The sequence below is a fragment of the Carcharhinus amblyrhynchos genome, chromosome 1, assembly GCF_965287045.1.
Source record: "Carcharhinus amblyrhynchos chromosome 1, sCarAmb.v2.hapA, whole genome shotgun sequence".
Taxonomy (NCBI): Eukaryota; Metazoa; Chordata; class Chondrichthyes; order Carcharhiniformes; family Carcharhinidae; genus Carcharhinus; species Carcharhinus amblyrhynchos.
Genome location: NC_137324.1, coordinates 178499518 through 178515393, shown reverse-complemented (window position 1 = coordinate 178515393; position 15876 = coordinate 178499518). Strand labels below are relative to the sequence as shown.

The following is a 15876-nucleotide window of genomic DNA, read 5'->3' as shown; positions in this document are numbered from 1 at the left end:
GTGAACCCAGAGTGAATCCGGACTCAGAGTGAACCCAGGGTGAATCCGGACTTAGAGTGAACCTGGACTGAGTCCGTATTCAGAGTGAACCCAGAGTGAATCCGGACTCAGAGTGAACCCAGACTGAATCTGGACTCAGAGTAAACCCAGACTCAGAGTGAACCCGGACTGAGTCCGGATTCAGAGTGAACCCAGACTGAATCCGGACTGAACCCAGACTCAGTGAGATTCCCAGACTCACTGAATCCAGACTCACTGAATCCGAACTCACTGAATCCGGTCTCACTGTATCTGGACTCACTGAATCCAGACTCACGGAAACCAGATTCATTGAAATCAGACTCACTGAAACCAGATTCATTGAATCCGGACTCACTGAATCCGGATGCAGCTGATTCTGTCCCAGTTTAGAATTTCTCACAAATCCGCTCATTTTGCAGAGAATTAAATGAACAGCAAATGAGACAAGTGTTTGTTAAAGAACTTGCATTTAAATAGCACCTTTCACTACACCAGGACATCCCAACAAATCTTACAGCCAATTCTTGAAATAAAAGTAAAATATTGCAGATGCTGGAATCTGAAACTAAAACAGAAAGTGCTGGAAAATCTCAGCAGTTCTGACAGCGTCTGTAGAGAGAGAGAATGGAGCCAATGTTTGGAGTCTGGATGACTCTTTGTCAGAGCTGAAATGTAGTTATTGTTGTAATGTAGGAACCTCAGCAGCCAGCATGCACACAGCAAGATCCCACTAACAGCAAGCTAAAATAGCCAGATATTCTGACTTGGGTGTTGTTTGAGGGATAAATATTGCCCAGAAAACAGGGATATCATCCCAGTTTGTCTCCAAATAGTGACATGGAATCTTTTACATCCTTATATCCACCTGAGAGAGTTTACAGAGCCACACATCACATCCAAAAGAAAGTCCGTCCGTCTGACAGTGCGGCACTCCCTCAGCACTGACCCTGTGACAGTGCGGCACTCCCTCAGCACTGACCCTCTGACAGTGCGGCACTCCCTCAGCACTGACCCTCTGACAGTGTGGCACTCCTTCAGTACTGACCCTCTGACAGTGCGGCACTCCCTCGGTACTGACCCTCTGACAGTGTGGCACTCCCTCAGTACTGACCCTCTGACAGTGCGGCACTCCCTCAGCAGTGACCCTCTGACAGTGCGGCACTCCCTCAGTACTGACCCTCTGACAGTGCGGCAGTCCCTCAGCACTGACCCTCTGACAGTGCGGCACTCCCTCAGCACTGACCCTCTGACAGTGCGGCACTCCCTCAGTACTGACTCTCTGACAGTGCGGCGCTCCCTCAGCACTGACCCTCTGACAGTGCGGCGCTCCCTCAGCACTGACCCTCTGACAGTGCGGCACTCCCTCAGCACTGACCCTCTGACAGTGCGGCACTCCCTCAGCACTGACCCTCTGACAGTGCGGCACTCCCTCAGTACTGACCCTCTGACAGTGCAGCGCTCCCTCAGCACTGACCCTCTGACAGTGCGGCACTCCCTCAGCACTGACCCTCTGACAGTGCGGCACTCCCTCAGTACTGACCCTCTGACAGTGCAGCGCTCCCTCAGTACTGACCCTCTGACAGTGCGGCACTCCCTCAGTACTGACCCTCTGACAGTGCAGCGCTCCCTCAGCACTGACCCTCTGACAGTGCGGCACTCCCTCAGTACTGACCCTCTGATAATGCGTGGGGTCCTTAATTATGCTGGCTGCTTTGCCGAGGCAGCAGGAAGTGGAGACAGACTTAATGATTGGGAGGTTGGGTTGCTCGATGGATTATGCTACATTCACAACGTCTTGTAGCTTCTTGAAGTCTTGGGCAGAGCAGGAGCCATACCAAGCTGTGATACAACCAGAAAGAAGGTTTCCTATGGAGCATCTATAAAAGTTGGTGAGAGTCGTAGTTGACATGCCAAACTTCCTTTGTCTTCTGCGAAAGTAGAGGCATTGGTGGGCTTTCTTAATTATATCATCACAGGAAGAGACCAGGACAGGTTGTTGGTGATTTGAACACCTAAAAACCAGAAGCTCTTGACCCTTTCTACTTCAGCCCCACTGATGTAGAAACGGACATGCCTTCCATTACGCTTCCTGAAGTCGATGAGAATCTCCTTTGTTTTGTTGACATTGAAGGAGAGATTATTGTCGTTGCACCAGTTCACCAGTTCTCTATCTCTTTCCTCCTGATTTGCAAGTATATCAGCTGTTCCTTTGCTGTCATTGAGTCAAAGTTCTTGAACACACTCCCTAACTTCACTGTGGGAATACCTACACCACAGATACTCCAGTGGTTTAAGAAGGCAGCTCACCACCAACTTCTCAAGGGTTAATTTGGAATGGGCAATAAATGCTGGCCCAGCCAGCGACACCCACATTCTATCAACCATTCCAGTGGTTAGCACTGCAGCCTCTCAGCACCAGGGACCCAGGTTCAAATCCAGCCTCGGGTCACTGTCTGTGTAGAGTTTGCACATTCTCCCTGTGTCTGCATGGGTTTCCTCCAGGTGCTCCGGTTTCCTCCCACACTACAAAGATGTGTGGGTTAGGTGGATTGGCCATGCTAAATTGCCCCTTAGGGTCAGGGGGGCTGGCTAGGGTAAATATGTGAAGTTATGGGTCTGGGAGGGATTGTTGTCAGCGCAGACTCGATGGGCTGAATGACCTCCTTCTACACTGTAGGAATTCTACGATTCTATGAATTCCAACAGGCCAAGGCTCATCAAGATGCCAAGGCAGATGATGGAGAGGTGAGGGGCTAAGGGACGGTGTCGGTGTGTAAGCTGACCTGGTGCCCCCAGGCAACATTACCAAGGAATAGTGTGTAGATAAGGAAGAGGAGGGGCTATGGACACAACCCTTGCCAGATCTCCAGAGGTGACAGTGTGTAGGGAAGGAAGTCTTTGCTGCTGACACTCTGACTCCATTTTGAATTATTGGGATGAAGTTATGGGGTGATGATCACCTCGAGTTACACAGTGGAGTAGGTTACAGCTTGAGGCACTGTGATAAAGCCCAGAGAGAGTTGGATTGGATAATGAGAGGGAACAATCGCAACCACAGAAGTTGTATCCTGTCAGTTGTGTTGGGATAGAAGAAGGCTTCTTCTAACAATTGGTTACCATGGTTTCCATAAAGCCTTCCAGAAGCAATCTTCATCTGCCACATACCAGCCCTGTCCTTCTCCTTTCCCCCTCTCCCTGGGTTTCTTTCCAATTGCCCCACTCGGCTGTGTGTGTTTGTCACTCCCATTAATCAGCACGATGTGAGATTTTACACTCGTTCTGCCGCCGCTATCGGTGTTGGATTTACAGAATTCAGAAAGATCGGGAAGTTCGCCTTGTTCAATGGTTCAAATTCCTACCAGAAATATGCCCCCCCTCCGCGCCCCCGCACCCCCGGCAGACAGGCTGATTCAAGTTTATTCATTACCCATTTCATATTACAGAGTGGCTTTTTTGAAAATCTTAATAAATGCAGTTTTGTCCTTTAAGAATGTGAAATTAATGTGACAAAACTAACGGGATAACATACAACATGCCGTGTATGACGACTTAGAAATAAGGTTTGAAATACATCAGGGACTTGAGATGAATGTGAAAACTGGAGGGAAAGATTCCGACTGTGCTTTTTGAGACAGTAACAGGAGTAGGAATTCCATCTCCTGATGTCTTTTAACAGCTCCGTGCTGTGTGAGATAATGTGGCATTTTCACACAAGCATTCACTTGAAATTAATTAGCACCCACCAGTAAATAGCGTGCACAGGAATGTATCACTGCCACACAAAGCACTTTGTACATCAACCGTTCTGACCAGAATGCATCCCACCCATCCAGCCCCAATCACTTGTTACTCTTGTGGGGCGACACGGTAGCACAGTGATTAGCACTGCTGCCTCCCAACGCCAGGGACCTGGGGTTCGATTCCTGGCTCAGGTCACTATCTGTGTGGAGTTTACACATTCTCCCCGTGTCTACATGGGTTTCCTCCCACAGTCCAAAAGACATGCTGTTTAGGGTGCATCGGCCATGCTAAATTCCCCCTCAGTGTACCCAAACAGGTGCCAGAGTGTGGAGACTAGGGGATTTTCACAGTAACTTCACTACAGTGTTAATGTAAGCTGACTTGTGATACTGATCAACAAACTTTAGAACTTTATTGTGTCCAATAGGGTGTGTGCAAGGCTTGGCCAATCATAACACATAGTCTGACAAACCATGAGACTGAGGATTTGTTTCCAATGAATAATATTGGAAAATATTGATTTGCAGCTTGATTGTAATTTGCTGTTTGAGAGAGTTTGTTGTGTACAAATCGTTTGTCAACATTAAAACTTGAAGTTTATCCATTGGCTGTAAAGAACTTCCTAATGTTGTGAAAAATGCTATAGAAATGCAAGTCTTCATTTTCATCTCTGTATTAATAAATTTACACTCACTCACTGGAACTTCCCCATCCCGCCCACTATGGGAATCATAGCAGGTGGGGGGGGGGGTGGGGGGAATGCAGGCCACACAAAGAGCCGTTGATCTTGGGCAGGATTTACCGGTTTTGGGACAAGCGTGACTGGAAAATCCCACCCACTGCTTCAACCTGACAGATCCCATGTTGGATCCAGTCTCTAAAACAAAGTTAGCTAACATTACTCAAAATATGGGAAGGGAGCCCATAGATGTGCAGGTTAGATGGATTGGCCACACAAAAATGTCCCTCAGTGTCCAAAGATATGTAGGTTAGGGGAATTAGAGGGTAAATGTGTGGGATTAAGGTGCGGGGCTTGGGTAAGATACTCTGTTGGAGTGTCGGTGCAGACTCAATGGGCCGAATGGCCTCCTTGTGCATTGTCGGGATTCTATGGTTCAATGGACAGGGCTCTTTCTTCCCTAAAGCAGAGAGGGTGCTTATTTCCCTGCTCCTGATCACTGCGCAGCTCGCCTGTTGAGTGCCTGTATGGTGAGGTCCATATCAAGCCCAGCTTTTCATACCTACTGTAATTGTATAGCTGACTAACATGTACGATTCTGACTGATGTTGAACACAGGCTATCTGATTAACACAAAATCAAGTGAAGCACACCTGGCAACAGTGGATGAAAATGGTGACACTGGTGTAAATAGGTAAGTACCATTTATTATTTGGCTGCCGTACTTTAATAATGTAGAATAAAAGCTGACAGTGTGTATACTTTTTCAGAATAAATTAACCTTTATTTGTACAAATGAAGCCCATACAGCAGGTTCGAAATGTTAATGGTTTAGACAGCAAACTTACAATCACCAAGCACTTCTTTATACATCAGTTCACCATGGCTTAATTGCCCTTGAGAAAGTGGTGGTGAGCCACTGCAGTCCACGTGGTGTAGGTACACCTACAGCGCTGTTAGGGAGAGAATTCCAGCATTTTGACCCAGCAACAGTGAAGGAACAGCAGATATATTCCCAAGTCAGATTGGTGAACAGGATCCAAGGCAAACTGGATAGAGTATTACTGAGTTGTTCAGTTTCAGAACTCTCTTCGCCCACAAACCAGTGCCCCAGCTGTCCCCGATTTAGAATCGTAGAATTCCTACAGTGCAGAAAGAGGCCATTCAGCCCATCAAGTCTCCACTGACAACTCACCCAAGCCCTATTCCTGTAACTGCATGTATTTACCCTGCTAATCCCCCTGACATTAAGGGGCAATTTACCACGACCAATCCACCTAACCACCCAGACACCTTTGGACTGTGGGAGGAAACTGGGGCCCCCGGGGGAAACCCACGCAGACCAGGGGAGAATGTGCAAACTCCACACAGACAGTGACTCAAGCTGGGAATTGAACCTGTGTCCCTAGCACTGTGAGGCAGCAGCGCCACCCTATGTATTTATACATACTGATAGACAATTAATGTCCCTCATCCTGTTCCCTTAATATATAATTGACATTAACAAACTTAAACAGTGTAATTATCAAGACATTAACTAAGATGGCATGTGGTTTGGAGGGGAATTTGCTGGCTGTGGTATTCCTACGTGTCTGCCACTCTTGGCCTTTGAGGTGGTAGAGAGCACAGGTTCGGAAGGTGCTGTTGAAGGAGTCTTGGTGAGTTGCTGCAATGCATTTTGTAAATGGTACACACGGCTGCCACTGTGTGCCAGTGTGCAGGAAATTAATATTTAAAGTAATTAATTGATAGCGTTCCATGCAAGCAGGCTGCTTTGTCCTGGATGGTGTTGAGCTTCTTGAGTGTTGTTGGAGCCGCACCCATCCTGGCAAGTAGTGAATATTCCATCACACTCCTGACTTCTTACAACACCAGGTTAAAGTCCAAAAGGTTTATTTGGTATTATGAGCTTTCGGAGCGCTGCTGCTTCATCAGGTGAAGGAGCAGCTCTCCGAAAGTTGTGCTAGCAAATAAACCCATTGGACTTTAACCTGGTGTTGTGAGACTTCTTACTGTGTTTACACCAGTCCAACGCCGGCATCTCCACATCACTCCTAACTTGTGATTTGTAGATGGTGAACAGGTTTTGGGAGCCAGGAGGTGAGTTACTTGCTGTAGGATTCCCAGCCTCTGATCTGCTCTGGTAGCCACAATATTTATATGGCTGGGTCCAGTTCAGTTCAGTGGTAACCCCCAGGATGTTGATGGGGACTCAGTAATGGTAGTTCCATTGAATGTCAGGGGCAGAGGGTCAGATTTTGTCTTGTTGGAGATGGTCATTGTCTGGCTAACATGCAAATTAACTCACTAACAAAGTTGTAGGGATCTTTGAAGATTATTTCATGCATATTCTTAATCATCTTTCAGAATAATGGTAACACCGATGGGTTTATTAGGAAAATATCAAACTTGGAAAGAGCATCTCATTGGGCACAAACTTCCAAGCTCCCTGTACTTGGGAGAGAGGGTGGTATCCCAAAAATACACTGGGAAGACCTTTTGGAAGTTCCCAGGTAATGGTTTGCACAATAATTGTCCAGAAGTGCACATTTCCTTTGGCAATTTCCCTGCACTGGAACCATCGGAGAAGGTGATTTAAATCACAATCTTCAGATGGTTTTGACTGGGTTACACTAATAATCACCCAGAAATGGAACAATTAAAACCGTTTCTAACTCCCTACTGCACAGACCCACACCAGCTCCCCACTGGACTCTCCCACACCCACAACTCCCCAGGGGATTCTATCCAGCCCACTACCCCCCCCCCCCAACCCCCCACCACGGGATTTTCCCACACCCCTCCCCTCGATACCCCAGGGGTATCCCTCCACTCACTGACTACCACTCCCATAGGGCTCTTCCACCCCTGCCAGGACTGGCTCTCTCACTCCACCCCACCCTAAGGCCAGGCCTAACCTTCCCAAGACTCAACCTGCCTTCTCCAGCCCCCTGCCAACTCCCTACCGAGGCCTGAACCCCAACCCAAACACCATCCTTTCACCAACCCACCCTTGTGAGAACCAACCTGTTCCACTCTGCCCTAGACATGAGCACCCCACCCAGGACATGTGTCTGTCCACAAGGCATAAGTCAGGAGTGTGATGGAATACTCTCCACTTGCCTTTGCTAAATTAGTGGATGCACAGGAGAGGTTGGAGAAACTTGGTTTGTTCTCACTGGAGCGATGGAGGTTGAGAGGTGACCTGATAGAAGTCTACAAGATTATGAGGGGCATGGACAGAGTGGATAGTCAAAAGCTTTTTCCCAGGGTGGAAGAGTCAATTACTAGGGGGCAGAGGTTTAAGGTGCGAGGGGCAAGGTTTAAAGGAACTGTATGAGGCAAGTTTTTTAGACTTGGGGCAGCACAGTAGCACAGTGGTTAGCACTGCTGCTTCACAGCTCCAGGGTCCTGGGTTCGATTCCTGGTTTGGGTCACTGCCTGTGTGGAGTTTGCACATTCTCCTCGTGTCTGCGTGGGTTTCCTCCTCCTACAGTCCAAAGATGTGCGGGCTAGGTTGATTGGCCATGCTAAGAAATTGCCCCTCAGTGTCTAGGGATGCGTAGGTTAGAGGGATTAGTGGGTATAATATGTAGGGATATGGGGGTAGGGCCTGGGTGGGATTGTGTTCAGGGCAGACTCGATGGGCCAAAGGGCCTCTTTCTGCACTGTAGGGTTCTATGGTTCTAGAGGGTGTGGATCCCTGGAACTCGCTACTGTGGGAGGTAGTGGAAGCGGATAGGGTAGTGACTTTCAAGGGGTGTCTGGACAAATATATGAACAGGATGGGAATAGAGGGATATGGTCCCCAGAGGGGAGGGGGTTTTAGTTCAGTCGGGGCAGCATGGTTGGTGCAGGATTGGAGGGGCTGAAGGGCCTGTTCCTGTGCTGGAATTTTCTTTGTTCTTTATTCTCCTCATCTCCCCTTTGGGTTCTGTTGCTTCAATCTGTATCCTCCAATTACTGACCCTCTCCGCTGAATCTATTCTAACAAAAGCCTCTCACAATTTGAACATCTCAATTAAATCTCCCCTTAGCCTTTTCCGCTTCTCAAAAAAATTTATAATAATCTTTTGAGTTTCTGATCTGGAGTTGGATCTCCAAGGAGATTGTTTTGGTAAACAGGTTGAAGTATTCTGGTTCCATGACAAAGGTTATTGTTTCCTTGGACTTTGGATTTTGATAATGGTTCCGTTGTGTTTGAGTTGATAAAGTCAACACCTTCGCTATTGGGTCATAGTGAGTAATGACAGGCAGGTGAGGTAAGCAGCATGTGTAACTCACGTGGATTGAAGATTATCAGAAAAATATGTGCACAAAATATTTAATTCCTAAGCACTGTGAGCGAAATGATACTCTGTGTCCAAGCCTCTGCAATCAAGAACTTTCCACTGCAGCATTTGTTGATAGTCATTAAGGCACACTGCCTGGATTTTCTTAGGTACCGGCATGATGGTCATCTTCTTGAAGCAGATAGGGACCTCAGATTGTTGTAAGGAGAGGTTGAAGATGTCTCAGGGGAATTAAGGGTTATGGGGAGAGAGCGGGAAAGTGAAACTGATCCACTTCAGATCAGCCGTGATCTTATTGAATGGCGGGGCAGGCTCGAAGGGCTAGATGGCCTACTCCTGCTCCTATTTCTTATGTTCTTATGTCTGTGAATACCCCTGCCAGCTGATCCGTGCAGGATCTGAGTGCTCGTCCGGGTACCCCATCCTGGCCAATCACTTTCCATGGGTTGACCTGTAAGAAAGCTGCACTGACATCTGCAATAGTGACCCCCAGATACAGGTTCACTCCGGGCTTCCAGGGAGGAGGGCATGCTCTCGCTGACCTCTTGCTCAAACGGGTGTAGAATGCATTGAGCTCATCAGGGAGGGGTGTGTTGTAACCGGTGATTTTACGCGTCTCCATCTTGTAGCCTGTTATGTCTTGCAGACCTTGCCATAGTTGGTGGGGGTCGGTGCGGCTATGCTGGGACTTTTTGCCATCTTTGATGGATCTCCTTAAATCATATCTGGCTTTCTTATATAGGTCAGTGTCGCCTGACTTGAACGCCTCAGACCAGACTTCAGCAGCTGTGGATATCCCTGTTCATCCATGGTTCCCAGTTGGGGAATACACAGATTTGCTTCTTTGACACACAGTCTTCTACATACTTACTAATGAAGTCAGTTACTGTAGTGGCGTACTCGTTCAGGCTAGTTGTAGAGTTTTTAAATACTGACAAATCCACTGACCCTAAGTAGGAGATTATCCGATTCCTCAGACCAACATTACACGACTCTCTTTGATGGATTCTCCCACTTCAGTTTTTGTTTGTAAGCTGGGAGCAGGAGCACAGCCTTGTGGTCTGATTTACCAAAGTGTGGGTGGGCAATAGAGCGGTAGGCATGTTTGATATTTGTGTAGCAGTGATCTAGGATGTTTGGGCCTCTGATGGAGCAGGAGATGTGTTGGTGGTAACTTGGTAATACGCTCTTGAGCTCCCAGCCACGATGAACAAGGCCTCAAGGCTTTTTGTGGTGGTGTATATTTCATCCAGCACGATCTTCACGTCCACATGGGATGGGATGTAAACTGCCGTCAGGATAACGGAGATGAACTGCTGCAGAAGGTAGAAGGGGCAGCATTTTAGCGTCAGGTATTCTAAGTCTGGGAGCAGAAAGTTATGATGTGGAGATGCTGGTGTTGGACTGGGGTAAACACAGTAAGAAGTCTCATCACCAGGTTAAAGTCCAATAGGTTTATTTGGTAGCACAAGCTTTTGGAGTCTCCCTCCTTCTTCAGGTGAGTGAAGAGTTGTGTTCACCAACAAGGGCATACATGAACACCAACTCAATTTACAAGCTAATGGTTGGAATGCAAGTCTTTACAGGTAATCAAGTCTTTACAGATACCGACAATGTGAGTGGAGAGAGGGTTAAGCACAGCTTAAAGAGATGTGTATTGTCTCCAGCCAGGAGAGTTAGTGAGATTTTGCAAGTTCAGGCAAGTCGTGGGGGTTACAGACAGTGTGACATGAACCCAAGATCCCTGTTGAGACCGTCCTCATGTGTGCGGAACTTGGCTATCAGTCTCTGCTCAGCGACTCTGCGCTGTCGTGTGTCGTGAAGGCTGCCTTGGAGAACGTTTACCCGAAGATCAGAGGCTGAATGCCCGTGACCACTGAAGTGTTCGCCAGCAGGAAGGGAACACTCCTGCCTGGTGATTGTCGAGCGATGTTCATTCATTTGTTGTCATAGTGTCTGCATGGTGTCCAAATGTACCGTGCTTCAGGACATCCTTTCCTGCTGCATATCAGGTAGACAACATTGGCTGAGTTGCAAGAGTATGTGCCATGTACCTGGTGGAAGGTGGTCTCACTGAGATGATGGAATCCGTGTCGCTGATCTGGCACGTCTTGCATGTCCCTGCCACAGCAAACTCTGCAAGACATGGATGCCATCATCTCACGTGAGGACACCATCCACCAGGTACACAGTACGTACTCTTGCAACTCGGCCAACGTTGTCTACCTGATACGCTGCAGGAAAGGATGTCCCGAGGCATGGTACATTGGGGAGACCATGCAGACACTACGACAACGGATGAATGAACACCGCTCGACAATCACCAGGCAAGAGTGTTCCCTTCCTGTTGGGGAACACTTCAGCGGTTACGGGCATTCAGCCTCTGATCTTTGGGTAAGCGTTCTCCAAGGTGGCCTTCACAACACACGACAGCACAGAGTCGCTGAGCAGAGACTGATAGCCAAGTTCCGTACACATGAGGACGGCCTCAACCGGGATCTTGGGTTCATGTCACACTATCTGTAACCCCCATGACTTGCCTGGGCTTGCAACATCTCACTAACTCTCCTGTCTGGAGACAATACACATCTCTTTAACCTGTGCTTAACCCTCTCTCCACTCACATTGTCTGTACCTTTAAGACTTGATTACCTGTAAAGACTCACATTCCAACCATTATTTTGTAAATTGAGTTTGTGTCTTTATATTGCCCTGTTTGTGAACAGAATTCCCACTCACCTGATGAAGGAGCAGCGCTCCGAAAGCTCATGCTACCCAATAAACCTGTTGGACTTTAACCTGGTGTTGTGAGACTTCTTACTTGAGCAGAAAGATGCTGTGTTGCTGCAACTAAGCACCACGAGATGTTGATTAGGAAGCAGACCCCATCTCCTCGAGCTCTGTTCTCTGTATTTATCAATCTATTAATAGGAAATATCAGCTGATGACAGTGTGATTCTGATCCTGTGCTGCCATCTGCTGGAAAGAAATCAAAGCAGCAAATGCTTGAGGAAGTCATTTTTGGATATTATTCCAGATTTCCAGCCTGTGTGGTATTTTAGCTTTGTTGGCCCTTCTGTTCCAGGAGATCCCTGCATCGAAGATATTCTGTTCTTCCCTCCAGTGGGAGTTTCATTGCCACTTTCACCTGTTGGCTACCGGCTAAACAAGGCCTAGATATTTTAAAATTCTCGTCCTTGTTTTCAAATCCCTTCCCTATCACTGCAATCTCCCCCCAGCCCCACAACCTCTCCCCGAGATCGCAGCGCTTCCCTAGTTCGGGTCAATTCTAAGTCCTTGGTTTCCTCTGAGTAGGTGGTTCTGCCTTTAGTTCCAGAATTTCCCTCGTAAACCTCTCCTTGTGTCTGCCTCATTTCCTTCCTTTAAACCTACTGATTTAACCAAGCCTTTGGTCGTCTAGTCTAATAACTCCTTACATAGCTCTGTGTCAAACCTTGTTTGACAATTGCCCCAATGAAGCATCTTGGAATATTTAGCTATGTTAAAGCTTCTTTATAAATGGTGTTTATAGGGGATAATGCTTCCATCGTTACAAAGAACAAAGAAAAATACAGCACAGGAACAGGCCCTTTGGCCCTCCAAGCCTGTGCTACCCCATTGAACTAAAACCCCTTACCCTTCTGGGGACCATATCCCTCTATTCCCATCCTATTCATGTACTTGTCCAGACACCCTTAAAAGTCACTCCGTATCTGCTTTCACTACCTCCCCTGGCAACAAGTTCCAGGCACCCACCATCCGCTGTATAAAAAGATCTGCCTCGTACATCTCCTTTAAACCTTGCCCCTCACACCTTAACCCTGTGTCCCCAGTAATTGACTCTTCCACCCTGGGAAAAAGCTTCTGACTATCCACTCTGTCCGTGCCCCTCATAATCTTGTAGACTTCTATCAGGTCTCCCCTCAACCTCCGTCGCTCCAGTGAGAACAAACCAAGTTTCTCCAACCTCTCCTATGCATCCACTAATTTGGCAAAGGCAAGTGGAGAGTATTCCATCACACTCCTGACTTGTGCCTTGCAGATGGTGGACAGACGTTGTGGATTCAGGAGATCAGTTACCCTCTGCAGGATTTTGAGGGTGGAATTCTCGCATCCCACCAGCCACTGGAATTCTTGTAGGGGGGTGGGGGGCACAGAGGGCTGACCGTGTCAAGGTCCGTTAAAGTCGGGTGGGAATTTTCGGTTTTCAGGTGAGCGCGGCCGGAGAATCCCGGGTTTTCGGAAGGTGAATGAACAGGGAGAGTTGCTGATGTTAGGCTGGGTGTGGCATTCCAGCACACACAACTAAACACAAACCTGCTTCCAATCAGGAACACTGTCCGATGTGAACAAATTTTAAAATCAATTTTTATTCTTTATAAAAGCAAATTACCGCGGGATGCTGGAATCAGCTTTCTGGTCTCAATATCAACACAAACTGGAGGAACAGCATCTCACCTTCCAGCTCGGCACTTTACAGCCTCCCGCTCTCAACATCCAATTAAACAACTTCAGATGATTTCAACCCCACCTCCGACCCCTTTGTTTTCATTTTTTTTACTGTTCTCTACCTTTTATTTCTTTATTGTTTTGTTTCTTTTTCTCCCCTCTCCAATCTTCCCCCTACTTTATCCCCCCTTCCCTTCCCTTTTCTCCCCCTTTACTTCTCCTTTTCTAAATCTTATCTCTGTCCCATCCATTCCTCCACCCCCCTCCTCACAAACCACCCCCCCCTCGCAACCCCCCTCCCCCCCGCCCTCCTCCAACACTTCATTCCAGCTTCTCTGCCGTTTGGCCATTCACACCCTTTATTCTCTCTATGGACTGCCATTAGCAGCCTTTCCCCTGGTTTCTGTGGCTATGACTCATCTCCCATTCCCTCACCCTGCAGTATAAATATCTCCCAATGTCTCTGCCTTTTAGCTTTGACAAAGGGTCATCTGGACTCGAAACATCAGCTCTTTTCTATCCTCACAGATGCTGCCAGACCTGCTGAGATTTTCCAGCATTTTCTCTTTTTGTTTTATTCTTGACATTCAATTTAATTTCTTTAAATGGAACTGCACTTAAAGTGTTGAAAGCCATGGCAAAACCCAACTTGGGGGACTGGGGAGGCTAGGAGGAGGGGGTGAGGAGTGCAGCGTACATTTAGCAGGATAATACCCGGGCTAAAAGGTTACATTATGGGAACTGTTTGCATTAATGAGGACAAAAGTGAAATACTGAGTGTACTGGAAGTTCCGGTTCTGAAAATAAGACCTCGAGCTGAAACACTAACTTCTCCTCTTTCCCCAAACGCTGAGTGTTTTTTGGTTTTATTGCATGGATAGGTTTGAACTTGCTCGGCTGATGACGATTAAAGGGTGATCTAAAGGGGATCTCACAGAGATTTATAAAATTCTAACTGGACCAGACAGGGTGGATGCAGGGAGGATGTTCCTGATGGTGGGCGAGTCCAGAACCAGGGGGTCACAGTCTGAGGATTCGGGGTAAACCATTTAGGACAGAGATGAGGAGATATTTCTTCACCCAGTGAGCCTGTGGAATTCATTACTACAGGAAGTAGTTGATGTCAAAACATTGAATGTATTCAAAAGGCGGCTGGATAGAGCACTTGGGGGGTGAATGGGATCAAAGGTTATGGGGAGAAAGCAGAATGAGGCTATTGAGTTGGATGATCAGCCATGATCGTGATGAATGGTGGAGCAGGCTCGAAGGGCTGAATGGCCTCCTCCTGCTCCTATCTTCTAAGTTTCTGTTAATTCAGGTGTTTAGGATTATTGGGTATTTTATCTCCTGGATATTTCCTCTGGTTGGTGGGGGGGGGGGGGGGGGGGGGGGGGGGGAGGGGGGAGGGGGGTGTGGGGGGGGTGCTAGGGTGAGGGTGGGGGGTGGTAGAGAGAGTCAGTGTCAGGGCTGATGTCAGGAAGTATTTCCCCACGTAACGGGGAGGGAAATCAAGAACTCCCTTCTCATGTTGATGCTGAGAGGACAGGAGGAGAGGGAGTGAGGGAGAGGGAGTGAGGGAGAGGGAGTGAGGGAGAGGGAGTGAGGGAGAGGGAGGGAGGGAGAGGGAGTGGGGGAGAGGGAGTGGGGGAGAGGGAGTGGGGGAGAGGGAGTGGGGGAGAGGGAGTGGGGGAGAGGGAGTGGGGGAGAGGGAGTGAGGGAGAGGGAGAGGGAGTGGGGGAGAGGGAGTGAGGGAGAGGAAGAGGGAGTGAGGGAGAGGGAGTGGGGGAGAGAACATAAGAACATAAGAAATAGGAGCAGGAGTAGGGAGTGAGGAGAGGGAGTGGGAGAGAAGGAGTGAAGAGAGGGAGTGGGGGAGAGGGAATGGGGGAGAGGGAATAGAGATAGAGTGTGGAGGAGAAGGAGGCTGAATGAGGGAGGGGATGGGAGGTGAAAGATGTATGAGGGAGGGGTACAAAGGAGAGGGAAGGGAAGGGGAGAGGGTTGGGGGTGGGGAGAAGAGGTGGGGGAGGGAAGGGGGGGAAAGGCAGTTGAAAGTGGAAAGCTGGGATTAATGGATTTGGTTGGGTTGTAGAATTTTGGGTTAATGAAAGTGGTTAAAAGTTATGACACAGATCAGACATGATTAATCAAATGGCAGAACAGCCTTGAGGAACTGAAAGGTTCCTCCTTTTCCAAAAATCTGAGATACAGGAATAACATAAATACCATGGGCAAAATTCTCCCATCTCACCTGCTGTGGGAAACATAGCGAGCGAGGCAGAAGATCCGGTGGAACATCGAAAGGTACATTGAGGGCGGGCGCAGATTTCCAGCCTTGGGGCACAGCTGGCTGGAAATTCCCATCCCGGGGCTACCCGAGCAGGTCAGAGGCTGGGAATAATGAGGAGAGTAACTCACCTCCTGACTCCCCAGAGCCTGTCCACCATCTACAAGGCACAGGTCAGGAGTGTGATGGAATATTCCCCACTTGCCTGGATGGGTGCAGCTCCAACAACACTCAAGGACACCATCCAGGACAAAGCAACCCCAGTTGATTGGCACCACATCTACAAACATCCACTCCCTCCACCTCTGACGCTCAGTAGCAGCCGTGTGTACCATCTACAAGATGCACTGCAGCAACTCACCAAAGATCCTTAGACAGCACCTTCCAAACCCACGACCACTTCCACC

General features: G+C 48.2%; 1 protein-coding gene across 1 annotated transcript in view; it reads left to right on the top strand.

The window, feature by feature from the left end:
- The window catches only part of LOC145347981 (protransforming growth factor alpha-like), a 181613-nt gene that overhangs the window by 113157 nt on the left and 52580 nt on the right, over positions 1–15876 (top strand). The window lies entirely within an intron of this gene.